This window comes from Colossoma macropomum, unplaced genomic scaffold, assembly GCF_904425465.1.
Source record: "Colossoma macropomum unplaced genomic scaffold, Colossoma_macropomum, whole genome shotgun sequence".
NCBI classification, from domain to species: Eukaryota; Metazoa; Chordata; class Actinopteri; order Characiformes; family Serrasalmidae; genus Colossoma; species Colossoma macropomum.
The window spans coordinates 8,186,182-8,213,758 of record NW_023494803.1 but is presented as its reverse complement, the minus strand read 5'-3'; the positions used below and the strand labels follow the sequence as shown (position 1 = coordinate 8,213,758).

At 39.2% G+C, this 27,577-nt stretch overlaps 1 protein-coding gene across 1 annotated transcript in view; it reads right to left on the bottom strand.

The window, feature by feature from the left end:
* Positions 1–27,100, bottom strand: part of chrm3a (cholinergic receptor, muscarinic 3a) — a 191,805-nt gene extending 164,705 nt beyond the window's left edge. The window contains exon 1 of the mRNA XM_036594160.1: positions 26,936–27,100. The gene's annotated coding sequence lies outside the window, so the exon portion shown is untranslated. The remainder of the gene's footprint in view (positions 1–26,935) is intronic.
* Positions 27,101–27,577: the final 477 nt, after the last annotated feature.

Here is a 27,577-nt window from a genome sequence, read left to right as displayed (position 1 = left end):
ACTTTAGATTGCTAACACTGGCTAACTCATAAACTAGATTTGACTCAACGATGTGAGGTACTGTGCAGTAATTTACTGTTTCCATTTAGTGCTTGATTTGAGGTGATACTGCCCTAAAAACATCAAGGCTCTAGACAGTGAGGTAAATAATGTACAGTGCCTGAAGACACAGGCAGTATTCTGGCATCCAGTCAAATTACGCAGAATTTCAGTGTTTTTTTTTTCTCTTGACTCCTTTGGGGAAACAGGTTCTGATGTGCCAGGTCATTTGCATCTGTCTTAGAGATGGATCATGTACAAACACATCGATTGACCCGTTGCTACTAGCCAAAGTGTTGACTTAGCACGTGCATATCCTGGCTAAGCGTTAACTCGTGTTTGTGTGTGTGTGTCTCTCTGTCAACTCTAAGAGCGACAATGACATGGATTAGGTGTGTGAGGGAGCAACTTCTCTTTCCTGTCCTTCTGAATGGAGGCTGAGGTCGTGTGATTATGTTTTGTAAGCGTGAATACACTTAGCATGAGAAACTGATTGTAATAACACAGCCCGAAATCCTCTTAATTGCAATCTCAGGAAGCCATCACACTCTCAGGCTTTAGGTGTCCCGGAACGACACAAATTACACAACAAAGCCGCAGATTATGGAAATGATCAGAATGAACAAAGATGCTGAATCTAAATCCGAACCAATCAGAGCTAGATTTACGCCGCTAATTGCTTCAGGGAGAACCGGACAGAGTTGGAACTGTAAGGCCTACAACTGAAATGAGGCTGGCACTGGCTCCAAAGTAAGATGTGATGACAGCAATGGAGTTAAAGCAAAAGTTTGGCGAAAAACGGAAAAGTTGTAAAACCCTAAATGTAGTCGACTAATAAGACTTCAACGAATTAACATCATGCAAACTACATGCTTACATCATAATGCGCTTAGCTTAAGCTGTGTTGTGTTGTGATTTTGCCTATGTGGTTTCTGACACTGTATGACATACAAAACAGACAGACGGCTTTGAGACGGTGGCTACTGTACTTAACTTTTGTCCATTTTTATTGATAACTATGTATAACTAAAAAATAATGCGAGGCCACGACTTAGTAAGACGTGGGAACAAGATAATTAAATTGGGGCCACAGCTTAGTAAGGCACGGGGATGAGATCCTGACGCGTGGCCACTAGGGGTGCAACGATTATTCGACTTAGTCGACTAAAATCGACGACCAAATTAGTTGGCAACTAAGTTAGTAGTCGATTAGTTGGTGACGTCATTACGCGTCCTTCTCGCGCTCACTAGGAACGTTTTGACATTAGCGCTCACTGGATGAAGATTCATTTCGGTAAGATACGCCGCGTCCCAAACCGCACACTAAGACACTAAATAGTGTGTAAAAATAGCACATATACCATTAGAAGTGCACTCATTAGTGTAGTGTGTGAAGTACACAAGTGTGTGGTTTGGGACGCAGTGATAGTTGTGTTAGCGAGCAGGTTAGCTACCGTTATTGCTAAAAGCCGTCCTACTTCATGTTGTGAGCTGAGCTGTAACATCTTCTATTTCGAAGTGCTGCTCTCTGGAATCGTTAATGGAGCTGAAACAGAGGAGCAAGTAACTATTATTCACTGCGACCCTGTTCACGTTCCAAATAACGTTTACAGTTTTAAACACTGCATTGTTGCGGTCAAACTCAGCGAATACAGGAGAGCATTTCCAAACAGGTCTCTGTTCTCCGTGAACGTTTGGCTCCACTCGCTAACAGTTTAAGGAGGTAGTTCTTCGTGAACACACGGGGCAGCTGGACGAAGGGTTACCGCTGAAATGAAGCGTTTACACAAAATCGTTCAAATTTAACTGTTCATAGAGAAGTTTGCCACAAACATTCGCAACTTTCCCATCCGCTCCATCAGAGCACGCCTCCTCTGCAGCGGGAGTATCTACTCTCAGGGGAGGGCGAGACTCCTACAGGAGCTTGGAGAGATACTGACTTTCCTCTGTTTCAGTGCAGACCTGTGATTGTAAAATTTTGTAGCAGCAAAGTGTGGACAGACAGCAGATCACAGAGCACAGACTGCACTGTTTAAATTTAACATTTAAATTTAGATTTATTTTTTATTTACTTGATTAAAGGAAAATTGATTTAGTTTTGTTATATTTTATTAAATTTTGACAGGAAAAATATATTGGAGTTTTATTTTTTTATCTTTTGTATTGGCAGGAAAGTTCATTAAAACAGTGAATTCTTGAATGTTATTCATCTTTATTGTCTTCACTGTTTGTTAGCAAATGCATAAAACAACCTCAAGCTAGATTTAAAAGCTAATAGCTACATATTCGGTAATGTAGTGATTCATAATCCGAATAATCGATTGTTCGTTTCAGTAATCAATAGATTTTTTGACTATGAAATTTGTTGTTTGTTGCCGCCCTAGTGCCCACGTCTTAGTAAGGCATGGGAATGAGATGATTAGGCCACCTTGACTGTTGATTGACTATTGATTGACTACCTTCGGAATAAGCGGAAAACTGTAAATTTGAATTTTTGCCTATTACTTTAAGATAAATCGAGTATTTGACGTTGTTCTATTTAATCTCTAGCAGTTGGGGCTAAAATAATATAAACAAAGGTACATGACTGACTAGAAAAGCACTTTATCATCACTGCAAAGAATGTCCTTTAGCAGGGATACAACGGCATGCGAAGAAGGAGAGAAAAATAAAAAAGGTCAAAATAAAAATAAAAAATAACCTTTTTTTCACAATTTCTTGTTAAAAAATAAGGATATTTCTGTGAAATCCAGAAATAGACAGCTGTGAAAAAGCAGGATATATTATTGCAATTTTGCAACATCTGGGGAACTCACTGAAGAGACACTGGGAAATGAGCTCTGCTTATAAATAACCCCTTAACAGTCCATTATATATATCACTTATTGGTCAATAACAGTGAAAGAGAATAAAACACTGAATGTAAATATGATTTAAGATCATTTAGTCGAGCATTAGCACCGGCTAACCAATATCCAAATACACTGTCCTATTGCACAGGCCTACCATGCTCATTGCAGCACTGAGACCTCAAACTCACACGTGTGACAGTAAAGCAGGTGATGCAGGTCAAAGATCCCAAAGGAGATCCAGTCCTTCAGCTGGAAAGCTTGGGCTTAACCACAGCAGGAGAGAGTAAATCCACTCCCAGCTGTTCCACATCTACAGCAAAGAGACACCAGAGTACAGCTCGTGCTCTAGAACTCGGCAGAGTTTCCTTTGTTTCTTCGCTTCCTTCCCTCCAGCCTGCCTGCAAGGCACCTGTCTGCTGATTCAACAGTGGGTAAAATCACTACGAAGCTGCAATCAATTCCACCAATCAATAGGGGTTTCTCAAGGTTTATTTGGGCTGTTCTGGTTTCTGTAAATGTGATCACTTTCCAAGTTTTTCTCACGGTAGGCTGAAGTGTGGTGGACATGTGTTGATTGATTGTACCAAACTCTTTTCAGACTGTTGACCATTCAGTCTGAATGTTGATGCAGATTATTTCCATTCTAGTCAAGGCATGTGTGACAAATATACAGTGATTAGTGACAAATTTAAGAATTCATTTAGAATAATTTCAGCATTGGGACACATTTTGTGGGAACATATGAAAACGTGAAAAGGAGCAAACGTTTAAGTAAAGGTGGCTCCAGAGCAAAAAAATTATGCAGTAAAATTTTAGCTTAGTTGCCAGTAAAGAAGTCTCAGCCTCAGACGCTGTGCAGACCACAACTATCAGGATTTTGTCATCTGCATTCTGATCGTGTATCCGTATGCATGTCTGTGCAGTGGGTTTTACTAGTCTGACGGGAAACACGCCAAAACCGAGCCTTTCAGAGCAAGATATATTCACTAGACTGAAACAGTTCATCATCACATCTTTAGGAGTTATTTAAAAGTGTTATTTGAAGCATTCAGTAGCTTTTAAGCGAGATAATGTTTCTCACCTGTTTGTTTTGGTTGTAGCTGCATTCTGAGAATCTTCTGTACCTACACATTACATAAAAATGGTCTGTGGTCTCTTATTCTTCATTTAAGGCAGACAGCCTTTTCCTTTCAGCAGCCCTTTACAGTCAAATGATTCATTCCTTTTTTAGAAAAAAGCAGAAAACTAGAAGAATTAGAGCACTACCTACAACAACCTGCTGAATCGCTGACTCTGTCTCCTTTAAACAGGCCATTAAAGCCATTCTAATCTACCATGTGTTTGTCAAAGTACTAACATTTCTAATCTTTTTTTAAATTAAATACTGCGTACTTTGTGTAGATTTCCCATTTTACTTTTATAGAGCTTCTGGGATAGTTTACATTTATGGGAACTTGCTGTAAATTATACTGAGAACAAGAACAGACAAGAGCTTCCTGAATTCATAGCAAAATACAAGAACATACTGTGTAATATGTTCTTGTAAATTGTAAATTATAGCAAAATTACAGCAGGTGTTAGCAATGAAGGTGTAGTGGTCATATTTTTTATGGCTGCATTAAATCCAACCAAATAATTCCTAGTAATGTTCATGGTTATGAAATTTACCTGCGAATCTGCACTGATTAGTTGGCAGATTACTGCTCTCTCTTCCAGTAAGAAACACGGCCTGATGGACATTATTTCCTTTAAAGGCTTTTTAACTTCATCTTTTTCCAGTGAAGTTTTTGTAATCTCTGAATGGCTGTTCAGGGTTTGTTAAGTCCATTTTTTATTGTTTGGCTTTAATTAATGCATAATATATTACTCAATTAGTCATTAAATAATCAACAGATCACTTGATAATATTACTGATAGTGACAGCCCTACTTTTCCAGGTTAGGATTAGGTTAGGCTTAGGCATTTTGGTGAGATTATACTGATTGTAATTGCGAGTTGTCTTGATATTGACATGATACATCCAGTTCCTAATAAAGCCAGACAAATCTCATCTCTACGAACAATAGCAGATGTCCCTTGATGATGATGTAAGGGCTAAAAGCCAGGGCCGTGGGTTATGATTCAGACGTCTCTGTCTGCTCTCTTGCTCAGTGCCACTAAATATGATTTATCGTCCGTTAATTACATCTGGAAATATCACCGTCTGTTTTGAGTTTGTAATCAACCGTGGAGGACGCAAGGTCATCTGTCGTCTCGCTTATTTTTAAATCTTCAGTTTGTTCAGTCAAAAGTAGCAGCAGCTGAGATGTGCTGACAGCACTTACGTGCACACACAGCTATTAGACTAACTATGCAGGGACTTCAGCCCAAACGCAATACATAAATATGTACAGAAGATACAAGCAGTCCATTTAGCGGATAAGCGCGGCTTGCCCTCTTTTTGGGCTTGTAGCTGCTGCCGGATCACCAGGTAGGGATGGAACAGCAGGGTATCAAATAAGAATATAAATACCACTGCAATTAACTGATTAATACAAATATATCTATGTTAAACATCCTTATACATATTATGACTCTCAACAGTTCTCTACAGCTACAACTTGATACTGATTTACTGGTTTACTCAGCAGGGAACAGCAGGGCCTTCTACACTTTCACAGAGGACCTGATGATTCTTACAATTAATAAACACATGTCTGTCATGTTTAGTTCACTTTGATTTCAAAGAATTGTCATGCTTGTTATATTTAAACTGTGAGTATTGTAGTACTATTCTTATTCCACTGATGAATTTTGGTTGGAAACAAGAAGGTTAATATCTTGAACTTGCCAACAAAAAATTGTCCAACAAAGATTTCCTCTCTGTGGTATTTAGGTTGATCCAGCCAAGCCAGCATTTTACCACGTTGGCTGTACAAATGTCTTAGTATGTGCTAATGTGTTAGTATAGGCTAAAAATATAATATAAATGAAAATTTATGTAACTTACTTTGCGCTGCTTTAAGCTTTTGCTCAGCTATAGTCGCTTTTCTTGCATCTCCGGCAGGAAACTTTTCCACAGAAGTAGAATAGTTTCTTGTAAAATGTCTCTCGTAAAATGAACGCTTCTTGTTCGAACTTTCCTGTTCCACCTTAAATGGTGCCTGAGACGCCAGAATGTAATTGCTGCGCCATTTAAGGTAGAATGGGAAAATTCGAACGAGACTTCAGCTTTGCAACTTTTTAGTGTTTGACAGTTTCTCGTTGCAGATTAAACATATCAAGAAACCAGCTGGAGTGATTATAAATGCAAATAAATTAATTTCGTCTCCAAATTATTGATGTACATCTTAAATCTTTCTCTATGCCTTTTTGTTAGCTACTACCTAGGCGACACTATTGTCGTTGCTATGGTGATCAGCAGTCTGCGCACCAACCTTCAGGGTTAAAGTGTGAATTAGCAGTTCTACATTAACTTCAGCGTTTAAGACCATTTATAACTAAAACTGTGTTTGAACGATCAGCAGAGCTTTATTTTACTGTAAAGGAGGATTATTTTATTTTTACCTAAAGATCTAATTCTGCTGTGGAGACACAACAGGGCAGCAAAAGAGCCGCATGTTGCCAAACCCTGTCTTATACATTAGATTAACTACCAACACAATCAGGAAGTGACCGAGAAAGCAACCAATCATGGTTGATGTACAATGGCTGGGGGCAATTTCATGAGAAAAAAAGGCACTCTAGACTTTCTTAAAGTCTTAGACATGTCTGGAATTGTGAGCTGAAGTCTAGGTTTCCAGGTTCACCAGGTTTCAGTCAGTTGTTAGGAATGAACAGCACTCTTTACTGAAAACTGAAGAATGAGGTAAAAAAAAACAATACTATTCTTATCTAATTCACATAACACTGTTAAAAGTAAGATGTAAACCAGAGTGAACAGTCTTGGTTGGACAAATACTAAACACCATTACACTTTTCTGTTTAAAGTAATAATAAAAGTGATGTAATATTGTAGCATCAAAGTTTACTGAATTCATTCCACACAGCAGCTTTACGGAGATTTGGGCCCAGAGCCAACAGCAGCAGCAAGGAAAAAGGAAGAATCTTGGAGAATTCCTCTGGGCCGCATTAGAATAGTGAGGTTACAGATAAAGGAGACAGGGAGGAAATTTACATAAGCAGGATTAAAAATACAGAGCAAATCAAGCAAGCCCAAAGCAATCATGCAAACCCAGTCCAGGAAACAAACAGCTCTGTATGACATACTTCATACTCAAACTAAAGAAACATCCACTGAGCCTCTTTGAATTTATCCCACTACTACAACTGTATCAAAATAATCTTCAGCTTTCATATCTGTTAGCCTATAAGCATAATAACAGACACCTAGACAGGCATTCATACCTCACTGACATTACCTGACCACACCGACAAACCACATCAAGGCTCACTGCTTTGTTAAATACTTAAACTGGTTTTTCAATTTGGATTCCATCTGAGAACAAAAAACGGGCTGTGTTGACAACAAGTTTGAGCATGTTAAACTCACTTTTTTATCACTGATGTTACAGAACATTTGCTAGATAACACCAGTAAACACAGTTACTGTCCTATTACTTATAAACAGCAGGAAATTTCCCAGGAAATTCCTCATCTGACCAGCACCCAAAACACAGAGTTTCCCACACAACACACTGTGTGTTAGTCTAGTACGGGTTAGTGCCGTGGTTGGTGGGGAGCAGCAGGGTGACTTCTGTGCAGCTGTGGTTAGCCAAGGAGCTAACAACTCACCTAGAATAAACATTACAATAACAGAAATAAAGGTTATAGACACAGTCTCGCAACTGACTGCAGATCATACAGATCACATGGTCTCTCTTTTGCGTGTTTATTTATAGCCAGCGGGGAAGAATTTGTAAAAGGTTAAAGCTTAGACACTGATAAAATTAGCATTTCCTCTATATTGGATATTCAGTGCTGCTATGGATTGGAGCAACACATCTGGTTACTCTACCCCTGCGTAATGTCACCGCCCCTTTTTGGCTGAAAGCAGCGGGTACATTATGCAATTTGTAAATACTGTAAAAATTGGATAGGATAAAATAAGAAAATGCCGATTTATAGCTATTAACCCAAATCCGACACAGGCAAACAACTATGTCATGTCGTTGCCAATCAACAGGTTGTGTCATTATATCGTGTCTTTTCAGTCTGCCTCCATCAAAGTGCACAAACGACCCTACTTAGTGGCCGGAGGCGTCATATTTACAATTCGATTCCCTAAAGTACTATTATAATAGAATCAATGCAGACACATGTAGAATTGGATTGTTATAATCATAACATAATAATCACTTCAGGCAAGTGAAGCTGTTTTACGTAGTACCCACGATTCATCAAACCAGGGGAATAAACATTAGATTGGGATTTCCTTTGCTTTTCACTATGTTCTATTCTTTACTGCATTTCAGTGCAGCATCATCATTCACTACTTTGAAATTTAACATTATAACTGTTAACTAAGAAAAGTCTTTACCAAATATATTTTTGCAATGTATGAATATGGCCAAAAATATATTTGTTACATATATTTTTAAAATGCATTGATTTATATTTGGTATTATATTTTTTTAAGTATAAAATACGTATAACGTAATTTTAACAAAGGTTACAGATATAACTAAATGATACTGACTTCTGTGTTTTGCATTGTATTTTGCATTATTCATGAGATATCAAATCACCGAACTGCATTTTCACAGTGTATCAATACCTACAGCACTTGCTCTTGCCATGTTAAAGGTTCGTTATTTTTAAATAGATATGTGATATATGATATATTAAGAGATATATGGCAATATATTCTGAAATATATTTCAGTGTTTGGAATGCATTTCAGCATGGATTGCAATGTATTTGAAATATATTTCAAATATATAAAAATACACGTCCCATACATATTTTTTTCATATGAGTCATTCACTTTAACATTAATTTACCTGTGGTACGTGTTTGGAACAGATGTACATGCTGGCACTCTGACCAGGTTTGTTTTCACCCAAAAGGGGGCGCCGTCATTCGGATGACAGGAAAGTGGCGGATGCCTGCTCTCATCTATATGAAGGACAGCCCCTTCAGAGGTCAACACGTCCAAAGTGGTAGCGGTAGTGGTTGAGGACTTGAATTTGCTTGTCAAAGTTGTGTATTCGCACCAGAATTTGTGAATTTGCTCCAAAACCACTCATTGCAACAAATTCCATTGAAATTAATGTAAATTCGCTCATAAAATGTTGCTGACGAAGGTTAATGTGACTGTCCCTTCACACAGCCAGACCACACAAAGCAATTTTATTATTACACCTTAAAGGACTTGAAAGATACCAAAATGGACAAAGGTAAACTGTATAGCTAACAGCAGTGGCAGCCATCTTGAAGATATTTTTATAGATAATAGTACATCATAGTGTCAGAAACCACTTAATCAAGGCTATCTGAGACTACTTAACAACTTCCCTTTCATTGCTTGTTAGCTACCTTAACCTCGTAGTTTGTTCCTTCAGAAAACAAATGTCTCAGCTGACTAACTGCAATTTAGGGTAAAAAGAAAATTGAAACTTGATTTTTTTTTGTGAAACTATAAGGTGTAAAAGACGAAACAACCGATCACAAAGGAGTTTATTACCACTCTAAAATGCTAAACTAACTCCCAGCCTCTTCCTCAGGGCATCTCAGATGTTCCCGGTGGAAGAATCCATCTTTGTGAAGACTGTCACAATTTCCAGTGCATTCAGTGACCTCACCGCTCTGCTCATGACCAGGCTGAGGGTCAGACTTTTCATTGCACACTACAAAGCCAACCAGGAGTCATTGCTGCAGGCATGGGGAAAGAAACTGACTGTTTGCTCAAGACTTGAAAAAAAAGCCCTGGGTGCTTAACGCAAGCACTGCAAACACTGTTGATTGTTTCTACTCAATGTGAAAGAGAACAAAAGGATTACATAATCTCACAGTTTCATATTTGTACAAATAAAACCAACAAGGATGTGTGAAAAGTTCTGGTTGAGGTCAGGTTTAGGGGCAGATGTGGTATTTGTACCTGCCCCTCCAAGGTGCACGCTCCACCATAACATAGCAAGAAATGAACGGCCTGACCTTGGCAAATAAAAATCACCTTTTCATTATTTCCAAAAAGGACTTTGCGAGAGCAGGTCTGAAAACTTTTACCCCCACTGTTATATAAGTGCGCTGCTGCAGGCCAAATGAAAAGACCTGATGAGAACCAGACTCGGCGTGGTTATGATGTTCGAGTGAGTTATTTCAATATTGACACAGTTCGCACACGTCCTCGTGTTGGTGTTTACCAGCGCCAAGACCCTTTCAATGCAGCGTAGGTGTCGCTGGAGCAGAAATGAGGACTGTGTGAGGTTTCCTTCAGGCTTGATTAATGACTTGAAAACATTATGTCAATCCAGAAGAACCTGATTGTTACTGCAAAGGCCAAAGGTCAATATTGACTAGCAATGTTAAAGCTAAAAACCTTCCTTCACCTTGAAACCACGTGACAAACAAACCAGTTCTCAAGCCGCAGGTCCCCAGGGCTCCAATCACTTCTCTGTGTGTGAAATCACCCTGATTGACAGGATGTTTTCTGGGTTGATGAGCCAAAGCCTGCGGAAATTTAATAACACAAGGCAGTTTGTTCTTCTTCCAAATTGGTTGTTTGAATATGTTTTTGCATTTGTTCATCCACTTCCTTCATTCATGTTGACTTCACGTGTCACGTGATTAAAAATAATGAATCGTGAGTATTTACATTTTGTGTAATCCATTGTGATAAATCTCACTTGCCTTACTGTAAGAGATAGAAGTGATTTATATTTGTGTATGACAATATTTTGTGTGGTTTATCATTATTATTCACGTTTCTTATTTGCTCTCACAGTTACTATAAGAGAGAGCAGTAAACTGTCAACTATTTTAATTTTTTATTTCAATTTTTTTTTTTTGAAAGACTAATAATTAATTGCATTTGACCACATTTATCATATTTGCCCAAATTTGATACTAAAGAAAGATTCTTTCCACTGAAAAAAGCAGTGCATTATATTATATCACAAGTGGACAAAGTAAGCTTAATCATATTTATGACTGTCAATAATTTAATAACATTATTTTCATTGTGTGAAAACAGGGTTCACATGAACCTGAACAAGAAAATCATTTGATTTCCATACAGTGAACAGTTTTTCATTTTCATCATAATGTCCAGCGACACTGGCTGCATGTTCCAACCCAGGGGTCGGCAACTCAAATGTTGAAGAAGAGTCATTTTGTCCCATTTCAACAAAAATCAAACCACCATGAGAGCCATAATATTCTATGTTTGTATTATTAAAGTAATGTTTTACAATCTTGGCTGTAAATACGTCTCAGTATGTGCTAAAGTGTAGGATAAAACGTATAATATACACAAAAACGCAGACTTATTTTGCACGGCTTTAAGCTTTAGCTCAGCTTTAACCACCTTTCACACATCTCTGGCAGGAAACTTTTCCCTAAAAGTAGAACAGTTTCTTGTAAAACATCTCGTGACTTCGACTTTTTACAAGGTTGACGTCGCTTCTTATTCACCAGCTTCTTGTTCGAATTTTCCCGTTCCACCTTAAATGGTGCCTGAGGCGCCAGAATGTAACTGCTGCACCATTTAAGGTGGAACATGAAAATTCCTTCGAGAAACTGTCTTAAATCTTTCGTTTCTTTGCCTTTTCGTTAGCTACTAGCTAGGTGAGATTGTCTCCATTGCTATGGTGTCCAGCAGTCTTCAGGGTTAAAGGGTGAATTAGCAGTTATATGTTAAACTCCAGCGTTTAAGACCACTTATTGTTAAACTACGTCTGAACGAGCAGCAGAGCTTTATTTTACTGTAAAGGAGGATTATTTTATTTTTACCTACTAATCTAATCTGCTGTGGAGCCGCAACAGGGCAGTAAAAGAGCCACATGTGGCTCCGGAGCAGCGTGTTGCTGATCCCTGTTCCAACCAATGAGTGTATATATTAGAGATGCATGATGATCAGAATCATATCTGGATCAGCAGATATCAACTGATATTTTATGACACGTTTCTTGTGTTCCAGCAGAGCAGAAGGTCTAGGCGATGCTGTGCTACTGCACTAAATATTTTATCATCTTAACATGTTAAAGGCCCTAGTATATTTGTATTCACTCAAATAATGTGCAAACCTTTATTTACCCTATGCTGCTAGCTTATTCCAACCTAGCAACCTGAAAATATGAAATGATCAGTTTCAGCGTCACAATAGCGCACTCCGCACGCTCGGATTATATCAGGATTATATTTGTCAGAGGAACACTTAATGAAGGGAGATTATGAGATGGAGAATAGAGAGAGGTGTCTGGCTCTGAGGGGGGATTATGTCAGAACCACTGCTTCGACCTTCTGCTCCTCAGTGAGACGCTGCTTTAATACGCTGCCAAACGCGCACACACATGCGCACACATGGAGAGATTCCCTGCAAAAGGCCTGATTAGCATCACCTGCCTGCTTTGGCCACAGCTATGAAGGAACACAGCGAAGGCGTAAAAATGAACCGTGGGAAGACAATTAGCAAAGGTCAATGAAATCGATGAAATGACAGCAGGAGTCACGCCGTGGGCTATTTTTCCACAAACTACCTCTGAAATACCCAACGGCTCCAAAAAACAATGACGAGACGACCTCATTGCGTTTTCATTCGATAGGTGCATCAAAGCCCATCCATTCGGGCCCCATGTGGGGGGGGGAGGGGGGAAGGAGGGAGAGGCCAATTCAATAACGCCACGCTATCAGATGCATGAGTATTGTCTCATTTGAGAGGCTGAGGAGGAAATAATTAGCCTGCCAATTAACAAGCCTATTTCCATTGCTGCCATTGGAGTGATGGCGGCAATGATCCCCTATCACTGCTTCCACAGGCATGCTGCGATTTAAATACACTCTGCACAATCAAATGATGGAACTGTCAGAGGAATAAATAGAAAACGAAAGCACTAGAATGGTCTGCGCTCCTTCTCAGGAGGCACAGATGAACCAGGAGTCCAGGATAACTAGAATTTCTAATCAGAATTTCCATCTTGTGTAGTCTTGTGTAGTGTAGCCTGAATGTACGGTGTCCTACGTTTGTTTCGGGGGAAAAAAATATTATTGTTTTTTACCCCTTAAACTCACAAAGGCCCTCATTTCAATTACTCACTCTCAAAACTACATAACTTACATATTAGGCTACACTAAATTCCCAAACTGTCATCACCACTGAGCAGCCTTTCAGTCGGCAGCTGTGACAGAAGAACCTAAACAACCTGGAATCAGCCAGAAATGAACCGAATACCATCCGCCAAACGTGTAGTCTGATCTTCAGAGTCTGACCAAATCGGACTGAGCCATAAAACTGCCGTAATAAAAAACAAAAAAGCTGCTCAGTGGTGATGACAGTTTGGGAATTTAGTGTAAGGAGCTGGAGAACGAACTGCTGGCTGTGCAGAGAGTGAGTGGAGCTCATTACTCTGACGTAGCAACGAGCTGCTTGTTAAGGAACTATGATTTGGCGGAAGAAGCTGCTAACATTAAAACATATTAAACGCCGCGTTCACAGCCTAATTTATTCATTTCTTACTTCATTTATTTAACTGTTGTATAAAAGCAATAGAACACTCGAGATTGTGTGTTATCGCAATAACACAGTCCCTTCCGTGTTCTATTGCTTAAGTATACGAGGCAATCGCAATGTACAGGGAGAGGGGATTTCAGCATCTGGATTAAATATGTATTTTATCAAAATTAATATGGTAACCGTGGGCAGATGATGATAGGTATTATTTTCCATGTACGTATTTGCCGACACAGAGGCCGATATATAAATTCATAAAATGTAGAAATGAACTACATTTTAATTATTTTAAACCTGGAATATCATTACAGAGAAATTTAACATTCATTTCTATAATATTATAAACTCAGTAAAATGAATAAAATAGATTTTCAAGCTCTGCTGAATATTCTGCTCTTCAATATAATAAGTAGGCCATCAAATTTCAGTTTGAAACATCAGTCGAATCCAAACATGTCCAGTGACAATATTTTTAGCAAATATCTGTTGATACCAATATGATTCTGATATTATCATGTACAGAAAGGGTTCTTGAGAATCTATGTAACATTATAATTGATCAGTGGGGTATCAGATCACTAAACAGTCAGTCTAATGTTAATATTTAGGTTACTCTTAAAAAAAAGATGGTTCTTCAAGGGTTCTTCAGCAAAGAAACTGGTTCTATATATATATGAGCTCTCAAAGAACCTTTTGCAAAATTACAGGGTTTACTGCATCACAAAAGGGTTCTTCAGATTGATGGAAAATGTGCCTATATGTGCTACAGATGGTTCTACACAGAACCGTTATAAAAAAAAGGGTTTTATATAGCACCCAAAAGGGTTCCTCTATTTGACATTTTAACAATAGAAGAACACTTTGGGTGCTGTATAGAGCCCTTTTCGAAAAGGCTCTATATAGATCCATCTCCATCAATCTGAAGAACCATTTTACAATGCAAATCATGCAAAAGGCTCTTTGAGTGTTTATGGTCCTATACAGAACCATTTTCTTTACTATAGAACCATTGAAGAACCATCATTTTTAAAAGTGTAGGTCCCATAAAATTCTAAATACGCCACTGACCAGAACCTACCAGATTCTATTTTTGTAGTAACATTTTCGAGTGACCAGATGTGTGTTACCGATGCTAAGCCTGAAGCAACCACAGTCTTAAAAATAAATTAAGGTTCCTAAATGGTTCTTAGCTTCTTGGATGTAAAGTTCTGGGAAAAACCCTTAATTGGTAAGGAACTTTTATATTATGTATAGATTCTTTAAACTTTAAAAGGGTTCTTTGCATTCAATTTACAGAACCATTAAAAAAGGTTCTTTACGGAACGAAAAATGGTCACTCTAAAGAACCCTTTTGGCACCTATGTTTTTAAAAACAGGACTTAGTATGAACTGATGAGTTGAGATATAACTAAACCATCCAGAACTGGAGCTGTGCCTTAATGTAAGACGTGCCAACCTGATGACCACTAACGGAAGGGTCTGTAATGCTTATACGGTAAGAGAAGAAAAGTGCGGCTGTCTGAAGGGCCGGCGATGTGTCACAGGAGTTTGTCCAGGCGGACAAGCAAGGACAGAGCGGGGCGTAAACTATGACTGACTGGACCCAGGCCAGAGCTCGAGCACAGGGGTTCCAGTATTATCATTCTGGAGGACAGACTATACAGACTCATAAAAAACATGCCACTTCAGTTTATTTATGATCATACATACTCACAAACACGCTCTCAGCTCTGAGACCATGTGCCTCGCAGCTAATGATGATGTATACTGTTTTAACAGCTTTGGCCTCGCTAAAGAAAATAAAGCCCAATCACCTCAATGTACTTTGCTTTACTTTAACCCATCTGGAAAGGACACTGCACGCTCACCAGCATAGCAATGAACGTGCCACATTAGCCCATCAGCTGTGTTTTCACCCGGCTGAGCACGGATGCAGAAGGCTTCCTGACCATCACCTACAGCAGGTAGCCTCGGCTCAACTCGGAGAGAGCTGCGATCTGTAATGCTCTCTGAGAGAATTGCTCATGATTTAAAGGAGCTAGCGAGGCATGGCTTCATTGCTCCCTAATTTACAAATCGAGCCTGCCTAATGGTAACGAACTAATGAGACGTGACTGACAGCGAGAGAGACAGGTGTGTGCGTGTGCACACGTCAGAGAGAGATATAATGAAACGCTGGTGATGTGGCTCCGGGGGTGTTTTCTAACTCTGGACGACTCTTTTCGTCTCTGCCATAACTGTCCAGCCGTAATCCAGAAAGTTCGCAGGCTTCGCTTCGGCCTGAAGTAACAAACAGCCAAAACAACAGGCAGCCACTGCGCCTCATCCATGTACACAGTTCATCATTCCACCTTTTGCTGAGCAATTTAAATGTTTATGAATTTTGTTCAGAAATGTGTTTTCTGGCAAAGCTGTGCGCAGGATAAACAAGCAGAGAGAAGGTCACTAAGAGCTATTCTGGGAGAAGACGAGATCCTACTCTACTGGAGCGTTAACACTGTGATTTCATTATCCTGGAGATTTGGCAAAAATAAACAGGATGATTTGTACAGTGTACAGTTCACTCTCTCTATTCAATTCCATGCAGTAAGCTTTACTGGCACGACCATATTTAGACAAAGCACCATCAAAACAAGTGAACATAAGAATCTTTGATTGTTTTATTTGATGATAATTAAAATAATATAATAAAAGTAGAATGAAAGAACAGTAAGAGCAGCAGTTTAGAGTCAAGATGGAAGAAAATGAGGGAGAAAATAAATACACCTCTCTCTATCACTCTCCCTCCCTCTCTTTTTGGGATGCTGGAATGTATCCCAGTGTTTTCTGGCACATTTCTAACATATTTGTTAATTATTGTAACTTTTGGTCACCATTTTGACTTTGATGGTTGTGAGATTCTTATTTGCATTGAGTATCTCACGACAGTTTTCGATATTGATTGACTGATTAATTCTGAGTAAAATAGGTCACTCTAATTTCAACTCTGCTGTAGCAAAATACTCATAAACATATGATATAACGCACATACAGTAAAGAATATGCAACATTTAGTATCTGTACATTCTTACCATGGCTGGGCAGACACACTAGGTTGTCCTAGTTTTTAAAGATCAATAGCCTGGTGCCTCTGGGCTGAACGATTTGGGGAAAACATCTAACTGTGATTTTTCCAACTAATATAGTAACTGCAATTTAAATTGCGATTTCTTACAAGGCTTGAGGCTTGACCCCTGAACACAGTGTGCCAAACTGCCATTAAGTTATGGTTGTGATGTCACAACACATTGAGGTTTGGTTACCTCTGACTGCTCTAACTCAGAGGTCGGCAACATGCAGCTCTTTTACTGCCCTGTTGTGGCTCCACAGCAGAATCAGATTTTTAGGTGAAAATAAAATAATCTTCCTTTGCAGTAAAATAAAGCTCTGCTGATCGTTCTAACAGTTTTAACAATAAACGGTTTTAAACCTTGGAAGGTATAACTGCTAATTCACCCTTTAACCCTTCAGCCTCGTAAAAAGTCGATTGTTGAGAGACATTTTACAAGAAACTATTCTACTTTTAAGGAAAAGTTTCCTGCCAGAGATGTGAGAAAAGCTGAGCTAAAGCTTAAAGCAGAGCGTAGTGAGTCTGTGTTTCCGTTTATATTACATTTATAGCCTTTTCTGGGACATCAGCACATACTGAGACATGTTCATAGCCAAGATGGTAAAATGGATATATTGTGGTTCCCAAGGTGGTTTGATTTTTACTGAAAGGACAAAATGGCTCTTCTTCACATTTGGGTTGTCAAACCCTGGTCTTACTCATCTATAGGCATTTTATAATCTCTTATTAGGTTCAAATTCCCCTCTTAACACTTAAATTGTACACACTTAAAAAATGTTTTTTTAAGGGTTCTTTAGTAAAGCTAATATATAGGACCATAAACATTCAACGACCCATTTGCATGCTTTATGGAGAATGTGTTGTATATGGTCTTATATAGCACCTTTTTGAAATGGTTCTATAGAGCACCAAAATGTTTAACTATTGGTACAAGCTTGACAGAGTAACAGAACCCTCTTTGGTTCTATACAGAACCATATACAACACATTCTCCAACAATCTGAAGAACCATTTCACCATGCAAAGAGCCATTTAAGCAAAATGAGTGTACATGGTTCTATATAGAATGATTGTGTTTACTAAAGAACCATCTTTTTAAGAACCTAGAAGAACTTATTTAAGAGTGTAGGCTATTGCATTGTCTTAAACTGTGATTTCAATATAAAAATGATTCATCTTTCAGCCCAAAGCGCCTCACAGAAGGACGTGGTTGGAAAAGATGGTACGTTGGTTGAGAAAAATCTATAATTATTCTGTAGTTAATCTGTAATTATACAACACAAAAGCGACACAGTTAAGACGTAACAATTTGGTACACTTTTACACTTTAATTCACTGCTTATCTGATATTATCCAGTTCAGTGTCGATACTATTACTGTATAAGGAAAAACTATTTCAAAACATTTCTTCAGTGTTTTTCTTTTGTCTGAGAAATTTACTACACCACATTCCCTCTGTTCTACCTTAATTAACTAAAAACACTCACACAGTGGTTTTGTTTACAGCCGGAAACATAATGAGACAATGAGAACACAGTGAAATAGTTCTGGGGGTTATCTACTTCTCGGTCCCAGAAACAGTCAAAAGGAGCAGAGCTGTCGTACGTTCTCTGATTCTGTCTAAATGGGATGGTCAAACTACAATCACTGACTGTCGCATCTTAAGCTGTAAGACATTCTGCTACTACAAATAGACTGAGTGCTGTGCCTTTTCTTGCATAATTTTGTTCTCCCAATAAGGAATCTCTATGTATTACCTGCAAAGAGTTCTACCCTCCAGGAAAGTTTTCATGTATCATCCTGGAAGGTGTTTATATTCCAGGTAGCAGAGGGCTTATTGACTAACAAGGTGCTGGAGCTAATCCAATTCAGTTCTGCCCTATTTATCCAAGGCGACATTAACAACTGTCGTCTTAGAAACCAGCTAACAAAGCACACACAGTCACCTGCTTCACGAGACAGAACAGAACATTTGACCGTTTTTACAGCACCGTTAAAGGGTCCTTTTGCGCTTTTTCTTAGGCTCTTTTTAGACAGACTGATTATGCAATGATACAGATGGTTTTAGGCAGCGGCGAAACAAGTTGTCCCCAAGCCAGTACGCACAGCTTTTGGACCAGGCCCACATTAATTAACACACAAACAATCGCAAGACGAGTCCAGCAAGATCCAATTTAATAGCACAAAATATGGATAAAGTGTGTGCGAATGGGTGTTTCTTAATCACTGCTCAGTGGAGGTTTCAGTTTTTGTATTAACCCCTTAAATGGCCAGGGCCCACCAGCAGGCCCAAAGTTTTATTACACACTTCTATAACCTAACAATAGCTCAGCCATTTTGCCCTTTAGTCCCTGTAGTTATATAAGTTTAAGGGGTTAAATAGCCTACATACAAGTGGAACTGTAAAACGTATTCATGGGAAGCGCTGGTGTGGACTAAGAAAATGAGGTGGGGTTTAGAATTGCATTGAAGAAGTAGGGGCACTGAGGACATAAGAAGCCGAAGTGATTCACAGGCCCACCAAAACACGGGCCTATATGCAGGTGCATACCCTACATACCCAGACATTATGCCACTAGTTTGAGGCTGAAAACCTGAAAAACCAGCAATTACCAGAGTCAGATAAGGTGTTGAGACTGTCTAAAGCTCTACCAACTGGCACGCTATGCTTCACAACCCTTATCTACTAACCACCAAGCCCTGCCTTCTCACTCCGCTTTCCAGGTGCTTCAGCAGTGTTCACCACGGCGTGCTTCATCACCCCGCTCCAGAGCACCTCGGGCCCAGTTCCAGCATTGCATTAACCTGCAACAGTACCTACGAACCACCCATTACTGAAGACAGGGTTTACAAAATCCTAAAAAAGCGAAATGTCTTTGAAAGCCACACGACCAGATGGGAGTATCACAAGGCTCCAGGCCAAACAATTATCCCCTGTTTCTACCAGCATATGCAGCCATTCCTTGGACACATGCACATCATCCAGCTGCTTTAATACCTCCATAATAGGCCCAATCCTCAAAACGGTTAAATATGTTCCGCTCATTGGCCCTGACATCAGTGATCATGAAGTCAACTGAGCTTCATTTTGAGAAACAACACAGATCCACTTTCTAGATCCCCTGCAGTTTGCCTACACATCTAATCGCTCATCAGAAGATGCAGTCCACACTAGTCTCCATTAAATCCTGGACCACCTGGACAATGGGTGTTTATGCCAGAGTTTTCTTTGTTGACTTCAGCTCTGCCAGCGAATACAAACATCCAGAAGCGGCTGCATGCTAAGCGCCTTCATCTCAATGTGCCAAGTGGGTCACCAACTTCCTGACAGACAAGAGATATATTTCTATCAGACCCACGCTAAGTTAGCATGGGCGCATCCTCTCTGCTGTACTCTCTGCTCAGTAATGACTGCATCCCTGTCCACAGCTTGGCTAAATTCATTGTGTTTGCAGATGACAGCACTGTTGTGGGTCTTGTCAAAGATAATGATGACTACACCTAACATGAACATGGTGTGCAGGCAACAAGCTTTAGCTAAACAAACCTCAAACCCTTCCGATTAGGCCTGTCACAGTTATTACATATTTGCCTGAGATCGCAAATATTTGAGTGGATCGCAAATATTTAAACTGACCACAATTATTTTCCACGGCTCTCACAATCATATGTTTACGTCACAACAAACAGAATGTGAATGTGGGTGCCCTTTCATCAGTTGGGCTGAGGCAAATACATGTAAATAAAGCAGTTCTAATTTCTGTCCGGTGCTGTAACATCTTCAGAGGGCGGTGGCAGTAATATTTGTTTGTGTATTTGAGCTCAAGCTGTGCCTATCATCAGTTAGGAGCAAGTTAGCAAGCAAGACAGCTAAACAGCCAATGTAGCCACTTTAAGCTTGCACTTTAATAGTTGCAAACAATTAACAAAAATGTTTAATCATAGTTATAATTTATACGGAAATTAGCTGTGAGGTAAAACTTCATGATCACGTCAGGCCTTGAGAAGATGTGCCCACTCTCCCCTGGTCATCAAGAGTACCATCATCAGTGCTGTTAAGTCTTTCAAATTTCTGGGTTCTACCATCACCAGCACCCCCATGTGGGCGCAGAATATCTCACGCCTCATTAAGAAGGCACTACAGAGGATGCTCTTCCTGCAGCAGCTGAGGAAACTCAATGTGATTCTGATGCGTTTCTATACAGCCTTCATTTAAAATATTCTCACATATTCCATTACTGTCTGGTTCCCCTCCCCCTGATCTCACTCGAAGAAACTGCTGCAACGGGTGGTCCGCACTGCACTTGCATGCTTGCTCGCCCCAATTAATGAAGTGTTCACCAGCGCACCAACTCATACTCATGTGTGTGTGTTTACACATATATACGTATGTATATATTGTATAGATTTGTTCCGCTGTTGTCGGAACAAAACCTTGTATCTCCAAAATGTTAACTTTACAGGAGAAGGAAAAAACTTTCTTTATTTTTAATGTAAGTCAATGGAACCAGACGTCTTTCCAAGTAATTTTGGTCCATTTCTTTTGGTCCATTCGTCATGAAATTTAAACACAATGTAAAGGGCAACAGGCATTTTCAAATGATATCAAAAACTGAAAAACAACAAAAATGGATATATGAGGTTCCGACAGCAGCGTTATATATTTTACATTTCTTTATATATTTACACCAGCCCTCAAAAGTTTGGCATCACTTTTCATATTAGTATTTTTGGTTATTTTTTTATTAAACAATGCAGATTTAAATATGCTAAATTAGACAACAAAGGGATGTTTAAAGTGTTTTAGTCAAGTATTTTGGCAATCAAAAAAAGATATTCAAGGACAAATATACTGTCATTATCAACTTATAGGATTTTTGTCGTCATCTGCCTCACCTTTTAAAATACAACACATTATGAATATCACTTTCATTATAACTTCAACCAGCCAATTAAGAATCATCTACAGCTCTTTTCATAATTTTCAATTATGGACAGGGCTAGTATATCATAATCATTTTTTACATTTATCTGCCACCATACTGCTTATATATTATCAAAAACTTTGAATCCAGACTTTTGATTGCTATTGTACAGGGTGATTCAAAAAGATTATATTATATAATATTTTTACAACCATGAGGTTCCTAGGAACCAATCACATACCAATTGAAAGAGGGGGTAATAGAGTTTCTGACTTTCACCGGAAGATGACTCCCTTCAGTCTGAGAGGAGATGGAGACCCCTGAGCAGAAAGCGTTTTGTGTTCTCCACTTCAATAAGAGTGAATCAGTCATAACTGTGCAGTGTGATTTTCGTGGGCAGTGAAGCTCCAACAGCTCAGAGCATTCGTTATTGGTTCCACAACACGGGATGACCTCCGAAATCGCACTGAAAGAGCCGTGAGTACAGCGACACCCAACATGCTCAATCAAGTATGGGATGAATTTGACTGTGGCGTTGATGTTGTCTGTACAAATCATTCTGAAATCGGATGAATCTTTTTGAATCACCCTGTATATCACTGTGTGTGTGTGTGTGCAATACACACCAACCAAATACAAATACACACCTACCAGTATGTTTTATGCTGTCTAGCATGGTGCATTTGTTCTTTGTTCCGTTTGCAGCTTGCATTATTTATGCACTTCTGAATCTCTGCTGCATGTGCTGTGTAGAGGCACACAATATGATACTTACTGTTATTGTGATAAATTACACCACAATTTGCTAACTCGTGGATATTGTTGGCAGAGATGTTCACAAGTTGCTTCACGGGAGTCTCCAGGGTCGAGACAAAAGTAAACTCCTATTAAAAACCTGTCAGGTTCAACGCTGCTTCAAATAATGAGTCTTTCGACGCAGAAAAACATTTAGTTTGAAGGAAAAAACTAAAGCGCTACATGCAATATAGCAGAACTACCTTAACTATATGATAGCCAGCTGTTTTGTCTCTTTCTTTATACTGAGCATTAACTGCAACTAGTGCTTCGTTCTGTCCAACAGACCGAAGGTTTTTCTGTAATGAAATGCTTGTCCTTTGAAGCCGTATTGAACCTGATGCCGCTGCGAGCTGAGGGAGAACAGCACGTAACGAAGGTTGTTCTGTGATGAAGTGCTCATTATATGAAGCCATATCGAACCTGAAGCAGGCTTAACTGTGCATGGCTGCAACAAAACCAACAGTAAAAATCACACACGTTAGATTGGAGAGTAAAGCTTTGATTCGTTTACCGCGTTAATGTTTAATCTAATTTATTCAGCATTTTTAGTGCTTTTTTTATCCCCAGGCTGAAACTTCATGAGCCTGTAGCCTCAAGTCCAAGTCGAATCGATAGACAGTCAAGGACAAATCCTTAAAAAGAAAGTGTGAACTGAGCGTGACTCAGGTCTGAGTTGCTGACTCGTGTCCCCATCTATGATCATCAGTACTTAAAGAACACTGACCAACTGATCATCGGTACTTAAAGAACACTGACCAACTGATCATCGGTACTTAAAGAACACTGACCAACTGATCATCTGTACTTAAAGAACACTGACCAACTGATCATCAGTACTTAAAGAACACTGACCAACTGATCATCTGTGCTTAAAGAACACTGACCAACTGATCATCTGTGCTTAAAGAACACTGACCAACTGATCATCGGTACTTAAAGAACACTGACCAACTGATCATCAGTACTTAAAGAACACTGACCAACTGATCATCGGTACTTAAAGAACACTGACCAACTGATCATCAGTACTTAAAGAACACTGACCAACTGATCATCGGTACCTAAAGAACAATGGACAACTGATCATCTGTACTTAAAGAACACTGACCAACTGATCATCTGTACTTAAAGAACACTGACCAACTGATCATCTCTACTTAAAGAACACTGGACAACTGTATGTTTCATTACAAGGAGAACACCGTTAGTTAATGTTTAAGTATCTTACCGCAGCTAAGCATGAGAAATGCTGACTGAAAATAAAGGTGCTCATCGTCATTCTGGCACCACAAACACACTTTTTTTTTTTCTAAGCTGCTTAGCTTTTTGGGTCGCAGGTGATGGAGCCTAGCCCAGCGCTCACTGGACGAAAGGTAGGAAACACCCTGGACAGGTCATCAGTCCATCACAGGGCAGACATACAGCCACACAAACTTACACCGAGGGGCATTTTAGCATCTCCAATTGGTCTTTGGACTGTGGGAGGAAACCCACACAAACACAGGGAGAACATGCAAACTCCACACAGAAAGGACATCAAAAATGTAATATATGAGTTTACATCATGAAACAGTCTTCAAACACTGTCTTATGTAATATTTTTCCCAACCATAACTATTCGTCCCTTAGATATTGTGTGTTGTACGCAGCTTGTAAATACAAGCTGTGGAGTGTTACTTGTTCTATGGCACCAATAACACCAATATACTGCTGCTGTCGGAACAAAACCTTCAATCTCCAAAATGGTAACTTTACAGGAGAAGGAAAAAAAACTACTTTACTTTTAATGTAAGTCAATGGAACCAGAGTTTTCATCAAGTCATTTTGGGCCGTTTCTTTTGGTTAATTAATCATGAAATTTACAAACAATGTAAAGAACAACAGGCATTTTCAAATGATGTCAAAAACTGAAAAATGACAAAAATGGAGATACGAGGTTTTGTTCCGACAGCAGTGATACATTCCAGCACATGCATATTTCGACATGTTTCGCCCCCATACATTACTAAATCTACTGTCAAGAGGCCATTTGGGTTACTTGCAAAGAACAGGCAGTACGTGAGAAAGTGTTAGACAGGGAGGAGTGTGTGTGTGTGTGTGTGATGTGGGGAGAGAGAGACAGACAGAGAGTATGTGTGATAGTTTCCATTTCTAGCATCTCCTCGCTTCCTCTCACCACAACGGTCACTGTTTTACTGTAGCAGCACTTCTCTTTTCTCTCTTTCTCTCTCTCTGAGCAGAGGGATACCCGCTCTCTTCCTCCAAAACGATTTAAACACAGAGCGTCTTCACATATCGCAGCAGGCGCTCTCTTTCATCGGCTAGGGTGTCTGACGCCCACGACTTCACACCAAACCGACAGGAGAACGCCTGAATCTGAGGAGCTTCCCGAGTTCGGGATCAGAAGCAAAGAAACAGAAGCATATGGATCAAACACCTGAGAGCACAGGTGCTGATCCAGGACCCTTCATATCTCAGTCCTGCGAGTGGAGGTGGAACCGATCCTAGTTTAGTGCGTATTACTCTGATCTGTGTATGTGAACCCTGCTGGCTCTACACTCTCAAAAACGATGGTTCTTAAAGGGTTCTTCAGGAATGGGAATGGTAATATTTAGAACTATGAGTTCTATATAAAACCATTTCACGCTTAGATGATTCTTTGCATGGTGAAATGTTCTTCAGATTGATGGAGAATGTGTTCTACATAGAACCTTTCTGAAAATGGTTCTCCATAGCACCAGTTCTGCTATTGTCATGACATCAAGCTTGTAACAATGGCAGAACCCTATTAGGTGCTATATAGAAGCATATACACACCTAAAAAAGATGGTTCTTGAAGGGTTCTTTAGTAAAGAAAACGGTTCTGTGTAGAACCATGAATTCGCAAACAACCCTTTGCATGATTTAAGGGTTCTTTGCACCTTTTTTGAAAATCTATACAGCACCAAAAAGGGTTCTTCTATTATAACAGCCTTGACATTGTAATCCCTCTCGGTACTATTTAGAACCCTTTTCAAAAAGGTTCTATATAGAACCATATATACAACACATTCTCCATCAGTCTAAAGAATACTTTGATGATGCAAAGAACCCTTTAATCATTCAAAGGGTTCTTTGAGTGTTCATGGTTCAATACAGAACCATTTTCTTAACTAAAGAACCAGCTTTTTTGAGAGTGTACAACACATTTTCCATCAATCTGAAGAACGATGTTACCGTGCAAAGAACAATTTAAAGATGAAATGGTTCTATACAGCACTCCTGAATCTAATTAGAACTATTTACTTTTACTATAGAACCCTTGAAGAACCATTTCACCATGCAAAGTGTCATTTAAGGGTGAAACGGTTCTATATAGAAATCATGATTCTAATTAGAACTATTCACTTTTACTAAAGAACACAAAGAACCATCTCTTTTAGAGTTTCTGAAGAACCATTTCACCATGCAAAGAGTCATTTAAGGATGAAATGATTTTATATAGGACTCTTGATCCAATGAGAACTATTCACTTGTACTAAAGAACCCTTGAAGAACCATCTCTTGAGTGTACAGCACATTCTCCATAAATCTAAAGAACCATTTCACCGTGCAAAGAGTCATTTAAGGAGGAAACAGCTCTATATAGGACTCATGATTCTAAACAGAACCATTCCTTTAACTGAAGAACCTGTAAATAACCATCTTTTTCAAGACAGTATCAGTGAACTGAACACTAGATACTTTCTATTGAGGGAAAAAGAAAGAGAGGAGAAAAGCGAGACAGAGAACACCTCTTTAAACACACACACACACTGAAATGTCTCATTTAGTGAAATAAAAGCCATTCATAAGGGGTTTTAGAGCAAACAGTGAATGTCAATAGTGACTGAGACTCGTTCACAGGTTACCAACATAGTGCTAACACCTCACTGAGCTTGTGTTATTCACAGGCAGGTGCACTGTCTTCTCCCTGCTCACACATTTCAGAGCATTCCTCTGCGCACAAAGCCGGCGGATGCAGCTGTTTGTGTTATTATTCCGTATTTCTGTACTTATTTGGTTGGAACAGATGAACGGAGCAGCTGAGCTACCTGACAGACTTTTCTCTGTCAGCTTCAAAAATCACTGAGACTACCACGAGGCTGAAGTCGGCTTCCTATTCGCCAGCTCCTTATTCGAATTTCCCCGTTCCACCTTAAACGGTGCAGCAGTTCCATTCCGACGCCGTCGGACCTGCTGCACCATTTAAGGTGGAACGGCAAAAATTCGAAAAACCGTTAGAACCGTTAACTTACTGTAAGCTAAAGTTTAAAGATGTCTGTTAGTTTGTCTTATGAGAAACGCCAAAACGACCCCAAAGTGAGGGTCATAGTCTCAAACCGACAGCAAACACACTACCAAAAAACCCGCTACACCTCCATATTCCTACAAGTGAGACCAAAAATACGTGAAGTTTCCAAACTCAAAATACGAAAACGTCCTGCTAACGTTGGGCGAGCGTTACACCGGCACTTCAGCTGGATCTCTCTAATCGTTCTCCAGGTCATTTTTGGTTTATCTAATAAGTGTCAGCACTGCTTACCTTGGCGAACTAGACGTGAAGGAGCTCAGGGCAAATTTGGGGACACAGACGAACTCCTGACCAGAAACATGAGGGAAGACAGAAAGACAGAAAGGGAACTCTCTCAGTCCAGAGGCGTCCGGCAGATCCACCAAAGCGCGCGCCACAGAAATGCCACTAATTGCCAGACCGGTGGAATCTTCTTTTTCCGCCCGTATTCTGACAAGTCCTGCCCTGCTGCGCTGGGATTGGCCAGTAGTATCTGCCATCTTGCGCTGTGATTGGCTAGCGGTTCGTACTCACAAGCAGTCCGTCGTTCAAGAACATTTATGTATTGTTTTTTTTTATTTTTATTTGTATTGTATTTTTATATTTTTTTAATATTTATTTTTATTTGTAAATTAAATGAACATTATATATATATATATATATATGTGTGTGTGTGTGCGTGTGTAATATAAAAAAGATAATATATATACGTATACATCATATATATGAAAGTACAAAAATAATACATGTATATATGTATTATATATTTGTACATATGTATATTTTATAAATGTATTATGCATATGGAATGTATCACACATTTTTATCAATATTATTTTTATTATGTATGTATATATGATTGTTCCAAAAAGGCAAATCTTAAACAAAAAGTCA